This window comes from Mya arenaria, chromosome 4 (assembly GCF_026914265.1).
Source record: "Mya arenaria isolate MELC-2E11 chromosome 4, ASM2691426v1".
NCBI classification, from domain to species: domain Eukaryota; kingdom Metazoa; phylum Mollusca; class Bivalvia; order Myida; family Myidae; genus Mya; species Mya arenaria.
In genome coordinates, this window is record NC_069125.1 from 32,127,947 (window position 1) to 32,145,353 (window position 17,407).

Below are 17,407 nucleotides of genomic sequence, written 5' to 3' on the forward strand. Positions count from 1 at the left end.
ATACAAATAATTCATCATTTTCTGCCTCGACAATCCTGCATAAAAAATAGTGCTAATAATGACTATTTTCAGAGTCTGCTTACTGAATATATAGCTCAATTTTGAGTTTCTTGAGTAGGGGTGGTGGTTCAGCCTCAATTATTAAACTGAACAAATAGACTACCGGGAAGAAACTATTTCTCCAACATACTTCGAAAAGGAGTTGACATCTTACAATAAAATGTAAAAAGATTCCGTGAACTGATCAACAGTACAAATATCAGTTTCTTATTATATGGATTTCTGTAGTAATTTTCAGCTCAGTGTCAGAGGGTCCTTATGAGTCTCTGGTAATTTCATAAAGCCTTATACTGTACATGGTTTATACTCAACAAAATTTGGAAGACCCAGGGATATGCAGTATAGGCTGGAAATGAGGGTCCCTGTCAAGAAAAATAGACTCAGCGACATCAGGTAAAAATTTCCTCTTTAAATACCAACAACAACTTCAGGTATAAACAGGGCATTGAAATAACTTCAAAGAGCACCTACATATTTACAGTAATGCGAAGCCTACTCCCTAATGTATTTAAACTATCAATGGGAACATACGCACTTAGGTTACTGAACAATTCCAGGCTCAAAGCTAACAGTTTCATTACCTATTCCCATCAGTTACATTATCACCAGGCTCATTCGGAATTCAAGAGTCAATTAACTCATTTTCTCATAAAAAAAAGGTGCTTTATTTGCAATTTGCATTTCATAAACTTGTAAATAAGTGAACTGAATCCATGATCAATATTATCGAAGCTGTATAATGCATTATTAACATCAAAAGGGGTATTTTCAAGTGCAGATTTTGTAATAATGAAGTACCTGATTTATAGTGGGTGTAACACCATTAAAAATAATCATAAACTAGAAAATGCATAAAAGTGATAATCTAACAATATTAAAGGGACTAGACCCCAGATGATACAATTGCAAGTAAAAATGAAAATTGTCAAAAATATTCTATTCTAATATATGTATCTGTACTAATCACATGATATTCACATGCTAAATATACACACTATAAACTGGAAAACTATTATGCACTATTTTTAAACAAAATGACTCCGCTGACACAGCGACAAAATATTTTTTCAATCATGCAAAATGATAAACTTAAATTCCACTTAATTCTAGCTTGTATTGACAATTCTTAAGACTTGTCTTGTCAAATTAATGTGTTTGCGGATTTTTGGACCATCTGGTGTCTAGCACCTTTAATACAGTTTTGTGCATTTTCAATTTTCAGGAGAAAATAAAACGAAATGCAATTAGATCACTATCAATGCTTCAATAAACTGCAAATTGAAGATATAAGAAGCGCATTTTTGCTATAATTAAATTTATAAGAAGAGAATTTTAATTCATCATCAAAAATCAAGTTCACTTAACTGGGAAACAAAACACTTATAATATCAGTGCTTTTGTATATAGAGGCTTAAACCCTGCCCTCTGGTATGCAATATTTGGTGGGCTTTCAAAAGGAGTAATGTTAAACTCAAAGAGTGGAACATGGTTTGCAGGAATTTAACATTTGTATTATTCAGTTTGATCTCACAAAAAAAGCTTAATATTAATTGTTTCATATAAATCAGGTAGAAATTAAGGGAGGATTCATTACGAGGGGGGTAGATGGGAAAAAGGGGTGGGAGGGGGGGGGGATAATAAATACGTTCTCAATGTAGGCACCTTCAGAGGTCAAGCAAACATCCTATAGCTAGTATTAGGACAATTATGTTTGTCTTACTTTTAGTAAAAGTGTGATTTAAGTCCCATCATTTTAAATACAAAATAGGCCTCAAAACAGTTCTCAGTAATCATTCCTTCAATTGCAACAAACAAAAGACAGTTGAAAAAGGTTTAGCTATATTCAGGCATAATATTCAACATTGACCCGTATAAAAAACTCATTATTTGGTTAATAAGAACTAAGTATTCCCTCTCTAAGCATTTTCTCATTCAAATAAGACATAAGACAAACCTGCATGCAAATTATGTATGGCCATAAACATTTTATTACTGGGTTCTCAATTTGAGACAATGACTCAGAAATTTGCGATTTTTTCAATGTTACGATTTCAGAAACTCAAACTCTGAAAGTTGATGAATACGACCCATGTTTAAGGACTTTAAACTCAGGAAAGCAAAATTTAAAAAAATATAAGACAAGATGGCCCATATGGAGCCCTGAATCACTGACCTGACACAATTTATAAAACATGGTCAGATTTTGCCATAAACTTGGCCAAAATCTACTCGTCCTACATTTTCATTTCAATTATGAAAATGGTGAAGAAATGAAGGCGCTTTCTAGAGTGGTAACCCTGCTAAACAGAGCATTTTTTATAAATAAATTGCAATAACTTTTGACCTACTGATGCTAAATAGGGCATGTTTTTATAAATCAAGTGCAATAACTCTTGATCTACTAGTCAGATTTGGCCATAATCAAACTTGGCCAAGAGTTTCCGGTATAATTTTTATGATGATAATGGTGAAGAAATGGAGGTGCTTGCTTGACTGGTAACAATGCTAAATAGGGCATTTTCAATAAATCAAGGTCAATAACTCTTGACCTTTTGGTCAGATTTGGCCATTATCAAACTTGGCCAGAGTTTCTAGTTTCATTTTAATTATGACAATGGTGAAGAAATGAAAGTGCTAGAGTGGTTACCATGCTAAATAGGGCATTTTTTATTAATCAAGGTCAATAACTCTAGACCCTGCTGGTCAAATTTGGCCATTATCAAACTTGGCCGCGATTATGTGGCCATAAACATTGTGTCAAAGTTTGAAAATAATTGGTTCAGATATGTGGGTGCTACAGGAGTTGCAAACTAATTGTGGACCAATGGACGACCATTGTGGACAAAAGGAGATTACAAAAGCTTAACTTCGTAGTAAAATGTGCTAAGATAAAATCATTTTGATATTGCATGCGCCGCATTCTTTTTGCAAACTATATGAGAATGATGTTGGAACAAAAATTACTAAAACTTTTAATATATTCAGTATTTATCACCATGAATGCTCTTATGAGCAAAATTTACAATGAAATTAAGATATTCATTTTTGAGTCTCAATCAGTTCAGACTCGTGCTTTAAAGACTGTTTGCCCTTGGCTCGTCTTTCAGTAAGTTCCATGTGAATTGGCTCAAGAGGTCTGAAAATGGCATTTCAATTAGATTATGATTTTTGAAAATGTGCTTAATCTATGATAGGGCCTTATCATTCAGTAGATATATCTGATTTTCAATCTCTCTAGGGTAGAATAACCCATAAATAAGTAATTCATTTCTGATTCTTATCATTCAATCCTTATCATGCATTCATATTATATTTCCAGAATTTACAAAATAAGTCGATAAACTCACAGCTTGAGATTTAAACATATACCAAAATCATGCAACAAGAAATGGTGGAATGCAACACTAGAACTCCGCGAGTCGGATGTGTCGCCTGACGAATTATTTACTGTCGACATTATAGCTGTTAGATTGGCATTTTATTCATTTATAGACAATGATGTTGCCATTTAACTTTCAAGTGTAGGTGGCATTTGAACCCTTAATCAGATATACCTACGGAATAAGTTTCAGGTTGAAACCTCCTATAGTTTACGAGATATGCCACGGACAAAACCTAAGCAAGAAAATTAACAAAGGGCAATAACTCTAACAATATGGCAGCAAGAGTAATGGTTCTTGTGCACTGCACTTGCCCTCAATGAGATCTATCTAGCTATGAAGTTTCAAGTTGATACCTCTTATATTCTTCAAGATATGCCCCGGACAAAACTTTAAGCATGAAAATTAACAAAGGGCAATAACTTTAAAACTAAGAAAGCAAGAGTTACTGTTATTGTGCACTGCACTTGCCCTCAATGAGATCTATCTAGCTATGAAGTTTCAAGTTGATACCTCTTATATTCTTCAAGATATGCCCCGGACAAAACTTTAAGCATGAAAATTAACAAAGGGCAATAACTTTAAAACTAAGAAAGCAAGAGTTACTGTTATTGTGCACTGCACTTGCCCTCAATGAGATCTATCTACATATGAAGTTTCAAGTTGATACCTCTTATTTTCTTCAAGATATGCCCCGGACAAAACTTTAAGCATGAAAATTAACAAAGGGCAATAACTTTAAAACTAAGAAAGCAAGAGTTACTGTTATTGTGCACTGCACTTGCCCTCCATGAGATCTATCTACATATGAAGTTTCAAGTTGATAACTCTTATATTGTACAAGATATGCCCCGGACAAAACTTTAAGCATGAAAAATAACAAAGGGCAATAACTCTAAAAAATATGGAAGCAAGAGCAATAGTTCTTGTGCACTGCACTTGCCCTCAATTAGATCTATGTACATATGAAGTTTCAAGTTGATACCACTAATAGTTTAGGAGATATACCCCGGACAAGCGAAAATGGGACGCGGACGCCGCCGACGCCGCCACGGCCGCCGCCGCCGACAAAAGTAACCCCTATATGTCGTCTTTTCAGGCGACACAAAAACCAGGTTTTCAATGTGACAGAACTTCAGCCTTTATTGTGAGAATTTTAGGTGAGATTGACCCTGCTCGATGCCCATAACCTCTTTCTATATACCAAGTGTCAGTAACAGTGACCTTGACCTTGATCCTAGGGGCCCCAAACAATCCCATGAAAATCTCCATAAACTCTTCCTACATACCAAGTTTTGTGACAATAACTGTCTACCCAAATTAAAGAAAATCAGTTTCAGCACTGTTTCTATTATTAGTAACAGTGACCTTGACTCTGACCTAAGGCGCCCCAAACGCGATCTCATTAAAAGGTTTCCATTAACTCTTCCTACAAACCAAGTTTGATCACAATATGTCAACCCAAACTCAAGATATCCAGGTGAGTTTAATGCAATCCGCTCTAAAGCCCGCCTGCCCATCCGCCAGAAGAACAACTACATTCATCATTCAAAGAACTTAAGGTTTTACTTTGTCAATAAATAGTAAATGAATAAAGTTAATTAACAAGAGGCCCAAAAGGGCCTATGCTCTACTGGCATGGCTTTTGTGGTCATATCAATCCAGAGCATGTATGTATGGGTAAAAGGCAACAGACATATAGTTTATGTTTTGTGTTTGGGTTACCTGAAAACGTAGCACGTTCAACATCTGAGCCCAGAAAGTATTGTAAGCAGATTAGTTGCATGAACTATTTTAATATGTGCCAAGTAAAAGTCATCTGACAAAAAAAAAATGCTTTCAAAACTGTACTCATAGTAAAAATTTCTGTAGTTTTAAAAGTTAAAAAAAGTTGGTCAAAAGGTCAAAGTCAAGGGCATCCTTGGACAACATTGATCAATTTGAACAAACATTCATAATCAATTGTGCTGAGATGGATGCACGAACACACAAAAAGATTTTCAAACCTTTCCAGATTTATGTTTACCAAACCTGTGAACCCTGGGTGTGGCCAGTAATGACACCAGGTGCATAACTTAAACATTCACAACCAATTTTGTTAAGATAAATGCGCAAACTACAGAACTTAAAGCTAAAAAATGGCCTTTGGGCTTTCAACAAGAACAAGGCAGAGTAATTCACAAAATCAACTGCAGAAGCAAAACGCAAATTGTCTCTCAAAATCCTAGACTTGCAAATTGTCTCCCTTAACTCTAGACTTGAATTTACATGCACATGTAAACTTGGCTAAAAATAGAATTCGCTCATGCAGATCTGGCTAAAAATAGAAAGCATTTCTTTAAAACTTTCATGGCCCATAATCTAGGCATTCATGGGCGGATCTTGATGGTTTTCGAAAAGAACCGAGCTCTAATGGATATCTAGATACTGTACAAGTTTCATCGAGATACAATCAATACTGAAGACTGTATCATGTTCACAAGCAATTGTTTACAGACGCACAAACCCACGACCGCACGGATGCATATACTACGTACACATTACCATAGCATAAGCTCTTCTGGCCTTTGGCCAGTAGAGCTAATAAAAAATACAACATACCAGATTTTAGTTTGCATTAAAATTTGAGAATCCACAATGCATTTTAAAAAACTGTGTACTTAAAAACTGTATTAGAACACACCCAATGTGTTCTTTCTTTTAAGTTAAAGAAACCACAATGCACCAACTTCGTTCTTTGTATTAGAACACACGCACAATGTGTCCATGGCCTTTAGTTTAAGAATCCAAAATGCACCAACACTGTACTTTGCATTAGAACACACAAAATGTGTTCTTCAGGCTTTGAAAGTCAAAGAAACCACAACAAACAATGTGTTCATGGCTTTAAGTTAAAGAATCCAACACATTAAATATATTCTTCTAATCTTTGAACAGCACACGATTATGAGCACTTTGCGTGGAGTGTTAAGAATCCAAAACATAAAAAATTAGTTATTTACTTTGAATGTTTAATTGTATTTTCATCAAATCCACTGAATTTATGATAAATTTGCTTTCATTAAATATGCTTTTCACAAAGAAATCCACAACACACTTAATTAATATTAAATTTGTTTTTCGCCAAGGAAATCAAAAATACATTAAATGCATGTTAAATTTTCTTTCCTCAAAAAATCCAAAATGCACTAAATTAGATATGTTAAATTTGCTTTCGTCAAAGAATCGACAACTCACTTAATTATGAACTTATCTTTGAACGGTAGGTGAAACCAATGGTAAAATCTCAGAACAACCTGTTTGAAAAAATCTTTCAGCACACGTACATTTTGGCCTTACAACAGTAGTCCGGAAAACAAAACCACAATTACCTCTCTCCAGATAAACAAACAATAAAGATAATGTAGTAGAAGTGGTCTGGATATGCTCAATCCATTTATTTCAAATTAATAGTCGAACCAACAGCTACAACTTGGTGAAAAAGGTTGATTTTGAAACAACTTGGTAATGTTGTTACAAAGTTTGGTCATGTTTTTAAATTGATAGAGGAATTCAGATGTCTTTCATAGAAAAATAATTTTAAGGTAATCCATCAATCTTAAAAAGAAAATGCTACTGATAAGGGTTCCTTTTAAAGTTACAAAATGTTAAGTTTAAATCGTTTGAAGTTACAACCAAGATTTTTTTTATGTAGACATAATGTTTCTTAAATTAAAATTACTATATTTATCTTATAACCTCCCTTTAACACTCGTATCATAAAAATATCGTCATTATGGTTTCATTAAAAAATTCAATCCATGCAAAAATAATATTAATTATTCATTGTAAATTAAACATAGAAATAATATCGATGTTAATATGTGAAATTCACAAACACATCATTGAATCCTAATGATGGATTGCTTACCTTCATATCAACAAGATTGTCAAAAAAAAGGTTATGCTAAAAATTCATCGAAATGTAGCAGAGATGAGATACCGTAAATGACTGGTTATAAGACGATAGGGGGTATTAGACGCAGGAAAAAAAATATGTGCTAAATCGGGGAAAAAAACTTTTAATTTATGTTTTGGGTTAAAAGACGCATAGAAAAAATGTTAAATTGTCTGGCATTTTCGGCCACCATGTTTGTTGACAGTGACAAAAAAAATTTTTTTTTTCGTGAAAATGGCGATGGTTATCTTTAAAACCATACAATAGCTCACAACCCCCTCCTCCTGCCTCACTCCCTTCCTCCCCCTTGCATACAAATAATTCATCATTTTCTGCCTCGACAATCCTGCATAAAAAATAGTGCTAATAATGACTATTTTCAGAGTCTGCTTACTGAATATATAGCTCAATTTTGAGTTTCTTGAGTAGGGGTGGTGGTTCAGCCTCAATTATTAAACTGAACAAATAGACTACCGGGAAGAAACTATTTCTCCAACATACTTCGAAAAGGAGTTGACATCTTACAATAAAATGTAAAAAGATTCCGTGAACTGATCAACAGTACAAATATCAGTTTCTTATTATATGGATTTCTGTAGTAATTTTCAGCTCAGTGTCAGAGGGTCCTTATGAGTCTCTGGTAATTTCATAAAGCCTTATACTGTACATGGTTTATACTCAACAAAATTTGGAAGACCCAGGGATATGCAGTATAGGCTGGAAATGAGGGTCCCTGTCAAGAAAAATAGACTCAGCGACATCAGGTAAAAATTTCCTCTTTAAATACCAACAACAACTTCAGGTATAAACAGGGCATTGAAATAACTTCAAAGAGCACCTACATATTTACAGTAATGCGAAGCCTACTCCCTAATGTATTTAAACTATCAATGGGAACATACGCACTTAGGTTACTGAACAATTCCAGGCTCAAAGCTAACAGTTTCATTACCTATTCCCATCAGTTACATTATCACCAGGCTCATTCGGAATTCAAGAGTCAATTAACTCATTTTCTCATAAAAAAAAGGTGCTTTATTTGCAATTTGCATTTCATAAACTTGTAAATAAGTGAACTGAATCCATGATCAATATTATCGAAGCTGTATAATGCATTATTAACATCAAAAGGGGTATTTTCAAGTGCAGATTTTGTAATAATGAAGTACCTGATTTATAGTGGGTGTAACACCATTAAAAATAATCATAAACTAGAAAATGCATAAAAGTGATAATCTAACAATATTAAAGGGACTAGACCCCAGATGATACAATTGCAAGTAAAAATGAAAATTGTCAAAAATATTCTATTCTAATATATGTATCTGTACTAATCACATGATATTCACATGCTAAATATACACACTATAAACTGGAAAACTATTATGCACTATTTTTAAACAAAATGACTCCGCTGACACAGCGACAAAATATTTTTTCAATCATGCAAAATGATAAACTTAAATTCCACTTAATTCTAGCTTGTATTGACAATTCTTAAGACTTGTCTTGTCAAATTAATGTGTTTGCGGATTTTTGGACCATCTGGTGTCTAGCACCTTTAATACAGTTTTGTGCATTTTCAATTTTCAGGAGAAAATAAAACGAAATGCAATTAGATCACTATCAATGCTTCAATAAACTGCAAATTGAAGATATAAGAAGCGCATTTTTGCTATAATTAAATTTATAAGAAGAGAATTTTAATTCATCATCAAAAATCAAGTTCACTTAACTGGGAAACAAAACACTTATAATATCAGTGCTTTTGTATATAGAGGCTTAAACCCTGCCCTCTGGTATGCAATATTTGGTGGGCTTTCAAAAGGAGTAATGTTAAACTCAAAGAGTGGAACATGGTTTGCAGGAATTTAACATTTGTATTATTCAGTTTGATCTCACAAAAAAAGCTTAATATTAATTGTTTCATATAAATCAGGTAGAAATTAAGGGAGGATTCATTACGAGGGGGGTAGATGGGAAAAAGGGGTGGGAGGGGGGGGGGATAATAAATACGTTCTCAATGTAGGCACCTTCAGAGGTCAAGCAAACATCCTATAGCTAGTATTAGGACAATTATGTTTGTCTTACTTTTAGTAAAAGTGTGATTTAAGTCCCATCATTTTAAATACAAAATAGGCCTCAAAACAGTTCTCAGTAATCATTCCTTCAATTGCAACAAACAAAAGACAGTTGAAAAAGGTTTAGCTATATTCAGGCATAATATTCAACATTGACCCGTATAAAAAACTCATTATTTGGTTAATAAGAACTAAGTATTCCCTCTCTAAGCATTTTCTCATTCAAATAAGACATAAGACAAACCTGCATGCAAATTATGTATGGCCATAAACATTTTATTACTGGGTTCTCAATTTGAGACAATGACTCAGAAATTTGCGATTTTTTCAATGTTACGATTTCAGAAACTCAAACTCTGAAAGTTGATGAATACGACCCATGTTTAAGGACTTTAAACTCAGGAAAGCAAAATTTAAAAAAATATAAGACAAGATGGCCCATATGGAGCCCTGAATCACTGACCTGACACAATTTATAAAACATGGTCAGATTTTGCCATAAACTTGGCCAAAATCTACTCGTCCTACATTTTCATTTCAATTATGAAAATGGTGAAGAAATGAAGGCGCTTTCTAGAGTGGTAACCCTGCTAAACAGAGCATTTTTTATAAATAAATTGCAATAACTTTTGACCTACTGATGCTAAATAGGGCATGTTTTTATAAATCAAGTGCAATAACTCTTGATCTACTAGTCAGATTTGGCCATAATCAAACTTGGCCAAGAGTTTCCGGTATAATTTTTATGATGATAATGGTGAAGAAATGGAGGTGCTTGCTTGACTGGTAACAATGCTAAATAGGGCATTTTCAATAAATCAAGGTCAATAACTCTTGACCTTTTGGTCAGATTTGGCCATTATCAAACTTGGCCAGAGTTTCTAGTTTCATTTTAATTATGACAATGGTGAAGAAATGAAAGTGCTAGAGTGGTTACCATGCTAAATAGGGCATTTTTTATTAATCAAGGTCAATAACTCTAGACCCTGCTGGTCAAATTTGGCCATTATCAAACTTGGCCGCGATTATGTGGCCATAAACATTGTGTCAAAGTTTGAAAATAATTGGTTCAGATATGTGGGTGCTACAGGAGTTGCAAACTAATTGTGGACCAATGGACGACCATTGTGGACAAAAGGAGATTACAAAAGCTTAACTTCGTAGTAAAATGTGCTAAGATAAAATCATTTTGATATTGCATGCGCCGCATTCTTTTTGCAAACTATATGAGAATGATGTTGGAACAAAAATTACTAAAACTTTTAATATATTCAGTATTTATCACCATGAATGCTCTTATGAGCAAAATTTACAATGAAATTAAGATATTCATTTTTGAGTCTCAATCAGTTCAGACTCGTGCTTTAAAGACTGTTTGCCCTTGGCTCGTCTTTCAGTAAGTTCCATGTGAATTGGCTCAAGAGGTCTGAAAATGGCATTTCAATTAGATTATGATTTTTGAAAATGTGCTTAATCTATGATAGGGCCTTATCATTCAGTAGATATATCTGATTTTCAATCTCTCTAGGGTAGAATAACCCATAAATAAGTAATTCATTTCTGATTCTTATCATTCAATCCTTATCATGCATTCATATTATATTTCCAGAATTTACAAAATAAGTCGATAAACTCACAGCTTGAGATTTAAACATATACCAAAATCATGCAACAAGAAATGGTGGAATGCAACACTAGAACTCCGCGAGTCGGATGTGTCGCCTGACGAATTATTTACTGTCGACATTATAGCTGTTAGATTGGCATTTTATTCATTTATAGACAATGATGTTGCCATTTAACTTTCAAGTGTAGGTGGCATTTGAACCCTTAATCAGATATACCTACGGAATAAGTTTCAGGTTGAAACCTCCTATAGTTTACGAGATATGCCACGGACAAAACCTAAGCAAGAAAATTAACAAAGGGCAATAACTCTAACAATATGGCAGCAAGAGTAATGGTTCTTGTGCACTGCACTTGCCCTCAATGAGATCTATCTAGCTATGAAGTTTCAAGTTGATACCTCTTATATTCTTCAAGATATGCCCCGGACAAAACTTTAAGCATGAAAATTAACAAAGGGCAATAACTTTAAAACTAAGAAAGCAAGAGTTACTGTTATTGTGCACTGCACTTGCCCTCAATGAGATCTATCTAGCTATGAAGTTTCAAGTTGATACCTCTTATATTCTTCAAGATATGCCCCGGACAAAACTTTAAGCATGAAAATTAACAAAGGGCAATAACTTTAAAACTAAGAAAGCAAGAGTTACTGTTATTGTGCACTGCACTTGCCCTCAATGAGATCTATCTACATATGAAGTTTCAAGTTGATACCTCTTATTTTCTTCAAGATATGCCCCGGACAAAACTTTAAGCATGAAAATTAACAAAGGGCAATAACTTTAAAACTAAGAAAGCAAGAGTTACTGTTATTGTGCACTGCACTTGCCCTCCATGAGATCTATCTACATATGAAGTTTCAAGTTGATAACTCTTATATTGTACAAGATATGCCCCGGACAAAACTTTAAGCATGAAAAATAACAAAGGGCAATAACTCTAAAAAATATGGAAGCAAGAGCAATAGTTCTTGTGCACTGCACTTGCCCTCAATTAGATCTATGTACATATGAAGTTTCAAGTTGATACCACTAATAGTTTAGGAGATATACCCCGGACAAGCGAAAATGGGACGCGGACGCCGCCGACGCCGCCACGGCCGCCGCCGCCGACAAAAGTAACCCCTATATGTCGTCTTTTCAGGCGACACAAAAACCAGGTTTTCAATGTGACAGAACTTCAGCCTTTATTGTGAGAATTTTAGGTGAGATTGACCCTGCTCGATGCCCATAACCTCTTTCTATATACCAAGTGTCAGTAACAGTGACCTTGACCTTGATCCTAGGGGCCCCAAACAATCCCATGAAAATCTCCATAAACTCTTCCTACATACCAAGTTTTGTGACAATAACTGTCTACCCAAATTAAAGAAAATCAGTTTCAGCACTGTTTCTATTATTAGTAACAGTGACCTTGACTCTGACCTAAGGCGCCCCAAACGCGATCTCATTAAAAGGTTTCCATTAACTCTTCCTACAAACCAAGTTTGATCACAATATGTCAACCCAAACTCAAGATATCCAGGTGAGTTTAATGCAATCCGCTCTAAAGCCCGCCTGCCCATCCGCCAGAAGAACAACTACATTCATCATTCAAAGAACTTAAGGTTTTACTTTGTCAATAAATAGTAAATGAATAAAGTTAATTAACAAGAGGCCCAAAAGGGCCTATGCTCTACTGGCATGGCTTTTGTGGTCATATCAATCCAGAGCATGTATGTATGGGTAAAAGGCAACAGACATATAGTTTATGTTTTGTGTTTGGGTTACCTGAAAACGTAGCACGTTCAACATCTGAGCCCAGAAAGTATTGTAAGCAGATTAGTTGCATGAACTATTTTAATATGTGCCAAGTAAAAGTCATCTGACAAAAAAAAAATGCTTTCAAAACTGTACTCATAGTAAAAATTTCTGTAGTTTTAAAAGTTAAAAAAAGTTGGTCAAAAGGTCAAAGTCAAGGGCATCCTTGGACAACATTGATCAATTTGAACAAACATTCATAATCAATTGTGCTGAGATGGATGCACGAACACACAAAAAGATTTTCAAACCTTTCCAGATTTATGTTTACCAAACCTGTGAACCCTGGGTGTGGCCAGTAATGACACCAGGTGCATAACTTAAACATTCACAACCAATTTTGTTAAGATAAATGCGCAAACTACAGAACTTAAAGCTAAAAAATGGCCTTTGGGCTTTCAACAAGAACAAGGCAGAGTAATTCACAAAATCAACTGCAGAAGCAAAACGCAAATTGTCTCTCAAAATCCTAGACTTGCAAATTGTCTCCCTTAACTCTAGACTTGAATTTACATGCACATGTAAACTTGGCTAAAAATAGAATTCGCTCATGCAGATCTGGCTAAAAATAGAAAGCATTTCTTTAAAACTTTCATGGCCCATAATCTAGGCATTCATGGGCGGATCTTGATGGTTTTCGAAAAGAACCGAGCTCTAATGGATATCTAGATACTGTACAAGTTTCATCGAGATACAATCAATACTGAAGACTGTATCATGTTCACAAGCAATTGTTTACAGACGCACAAACCCACGACCGCACGGATGCATATACTACGTACACATTACCATAGCATAAGCTCTTCTGGCCTTTGGCCAGTAGAGCTAATAAAAAATACAACATACCAGATTTTAGTTTGCATTAAAATTTGAGAATCCACAATGCATTTTAAAAAACTGTGTACTTAAAAACTGTATTAGAACACACCCAATGTGTTCTTTCTTTTAAGTTAAAGAAACCACAATGCACCAACTTCGTTCTTTGTATTAGAACACACGCACAATGTGTCCATGGCCTTTAGTTTAAGAATCCAAAATGCACCAACACTGTACTTTGCATTAGAACACACAAAATGTGTTCTTCAGGCTTTGAAAGTCAAAGAAACCACAACAAACAATGTGTTCATGGCTTTAAGTTAAAGAATCCAACACATTAAATATATTCTTCTAATCTTTGAACAGCACACGATTATGAGCACTTTGCGTGGAGTGTTAAGAATCCAAAACATAAAAAATTAGTTATTTACTTTGAATGTTTAATTGTATTTTCATCAAATCCACTGAATTTATGATAAATTTGCTTTCATTAAATATGCTTTTCACAAAGAAATCCACAACACACTTAATTAATATTAAATTTGTTTTTCGCCAAGGAAATCAAAAATACATTAAATGCATGTTAAATTTTCTTTCCTCAAAAAATCCAAAATGCACTAAATTAGATATGTTAAATTTGCTTTCGTCAAAGAATCGACAACTCACTTAATTATGAACTTATCTTTGAACGGTAGGTGAAACCAATGGTAAAATCTCAGAACAACCTGTTTGAAAAAATCTTTCAGCACACGTACATTTTGGCCTTACAACAGTAGTCCGGAAAACAAAACCACAATTACCTCTCTCCAGATAAACAAACAATAAAGATAATGTAGTAGAAGTGGTCTGGATATGCTCAATCCATTTATTTCAAATTAATAGTCGAACCAACAGCTACAACTTGGTGAAAAAGGTTGATTTTGAAACAACTTGGTAATGTTGTTACAAAGTTTGGTCATGTTTTTAAATTGATAGAGGAATTCAGATGTCTTTCATAGAAAAATAATTTTAAGGTAATCCATCAATCTTAAAAAGAAAATGCTACTGATAAGGGTTCCTTTTAAAGTTACAAAATGTTAAGTTTAAATCGTTTGAAGTTACAACCAAGATTTTTTTTATGTAGACATAATGTTTCTTAAATTAAAATTACTATATTTATCTTATAACCTCCCTTTAACACTCGTATCATAAAAATATCGTCATTATGGTTTCATTAAAAAATTCAATCCATGCAAAAATAATATTAATTATTCATTGTAAATTAAACATAGAAATAATATCGATGTTAATATGTGAAATTCACAAACACATCATTGAATCCTAATGATGGATTGCTTACCTTCATATCAACAAGATTGTCAAAAAAAAGGTTATGCTAAAAATTCATCGAAATGTAGCAGAGATGAGATACCGTAAATGACTGGTTATAAGACGATAGGGGGTATTAGACGCAGGAAAAAAAATATGTGCTAAATCGGGGAAAAAAACTTTTAATTTATGTTTTGGGTTAAAAGACGCATAGAAAAAATGTTAAATTGTCTGGCATTTTCGGCCACCATGTTTGTTGACAGTGACAAAAAAATTTTTTTTTTCGTGAAAATGGCGATGGTTATCTTTAAAACCATACAATGATAACACAAAGCAAAATAGGTTTCATTTTTATTCGTTTCATGTGATATAAAACATAACAGATTATTTAAAATAAATACATTCAACCAGCACATAAACAAATTGCACAAAGAAACACACAAATTGTCATTCACAAATCCTTAAATCGCTTTCCTCAAAGCCCTCAAATTCCTCGTCATCGTCGTCACTCTCGAAGAAACGCTCCATTTCATCCTCCGTCATGTCTTTGGTCGTCTTGTCCGTGTAGTAACCGCATCCATCATCATCTTCTTCTTCGTCTGCCTCATCTGTCTATTTGTGCGCTGGGTTTTTGACAAACTCCTCCCATATGGTGTCATCTTTGGTCCCGTCCATAGCGTTTGATATGGAGCACTTCTTGAACGCATAAACAATGATCTTCGGATCTAGCTCTTTCCATGCGTCTACGATCCAAGCGCAGATTTGATCAAGTTCTGGCTTCCTTCTTCGCCCAGTCTTTGTGTAGGAGTGCGTTTCACCGGCCATCCAATTATTCCATTTATTTCTTATGGTGTACTGGCGACCCGCTGCACGATTGCCGTGCTCTTCAGCATAGCTGATAACAGCTAGCTTTTCCCGTGCTGTGTACGATGTACGCACTTTCCCCATGATGGCACTAAAAAGTACCTAGTGTGACAATTTATTGTTGGATGGCACTAAAAAGTACCTTTTATGACAATTTGTAAGATTCTTTCTGACAGTATATCGTAAACAAAATACGTCAAGAATGATAAGTTAAGTTTTGCAAAGACCTTATATTGTACGAGTTTGTTCTCAAAATGTCAACACCTACAGAAAAGAATAAAGAACGTGACAAAGTGCGAAAAAAACAAGACCATTATCGCAACAGTTTGTAGTATTGGTATGTTAACAGGTTAAAGGCAGTCGAGTTTTTCACACCTTATCGTACAACTGACAAAAAATATTTTGACAGTGCCCAACTTTGCTTTCTTATATGCAAGTTTAATTATTGTTCAATTCAATTTATTATTCAAAATTAAATTGAATAACTTTAATCGAAAAACATTTAATCCAAAAATATTTTTGTTAAAATTATAAACGTCTTACGATATACCATATACCGATCTGTAACTTGCCGTTTTAACCCGTATATAATCGATCAATATGACGCGAGTAACTTCCCTTTCTACATAAATGTAAACAAACTCTCAGCTTAAAAATCAACCTCAGAAAAAAACTTTGAAAAATTGTTACGGGGTATTATACGCAGGCATTTTTTTGCATCGAAATCTGAGGAAAAAAAGGGCGTCTAATACCCAGTCATTTACGGTATTCCACTTTTCATTCTATATGCCAATAATGCTGACAAACAATAAATAAACAAATTATATATCATTAAACGTATTTATTTATATGAGCTATCATGCAAGTTTATATTAATATATTTCATCTCATATGTGAATACAGTCACAATATGATACGAATCACACTCTTTTATGTACCATTATTTTTTACTGGTATTCAAAATTTTACAACAATTAATATTTTTACGACAATTTAAGAGCACAAAATTGAAACTTACAGAACACTTTAAATTACAACATTGATGACATGCAAAATATATTACTCTTTGCAATATCTTTAGTGGTTTTCAAGTGCCATGACGTCAAGGCCACTGCTGCCAGTGACAACACAAACGCTATGACAACTACTACCAAAACAAAACTCTTAGAACTTCCAAGCTTAACATGTATTTGAATAAAAACATAAAACCCATGCAAATGAGCAAAAGGTTCTAACAAGATAAAGAACAATGAAGTATAACATGTGAAACTGTAGAACAGTTATGTCCCTTGAACCAACAATATTGTACGATATTGCTAAAGGAAAGATACAAAACAAAACTTGAACGATAAAAGACAACTTACAGCTAAGCTCTTGGTCTACACAACAGAATGGGCGGTGCAAAAAAAGAAAATAGCATGTGAGCAAATGGCTGAAAGCATTTTAAAAAGCTTATATGGTCAGATAAAACCACTTAAAACCAATATGTTACCCCATTGTTTATCCTTGTTGAGGTATAAATTCTTATATTGCATA

General features: G+C 34.1%; 1 protein-coding gene across 4 annotated transcripts in view; it reads right to left on the reverse strand.

Annotated features, from left to right (window-relative positions):
* LOC128230291 (ankyrin repeat and sterile alpha motif domain-containing protein 1B-like) overlaps window positions 1–17,407 on the reverse strand; it is a 126,958-nt gene that overhangs the window by 74,967 nt on the left and 34,584 nt on the right. The gene's annotated exons all lie outside the window — the stretch shown is intronic.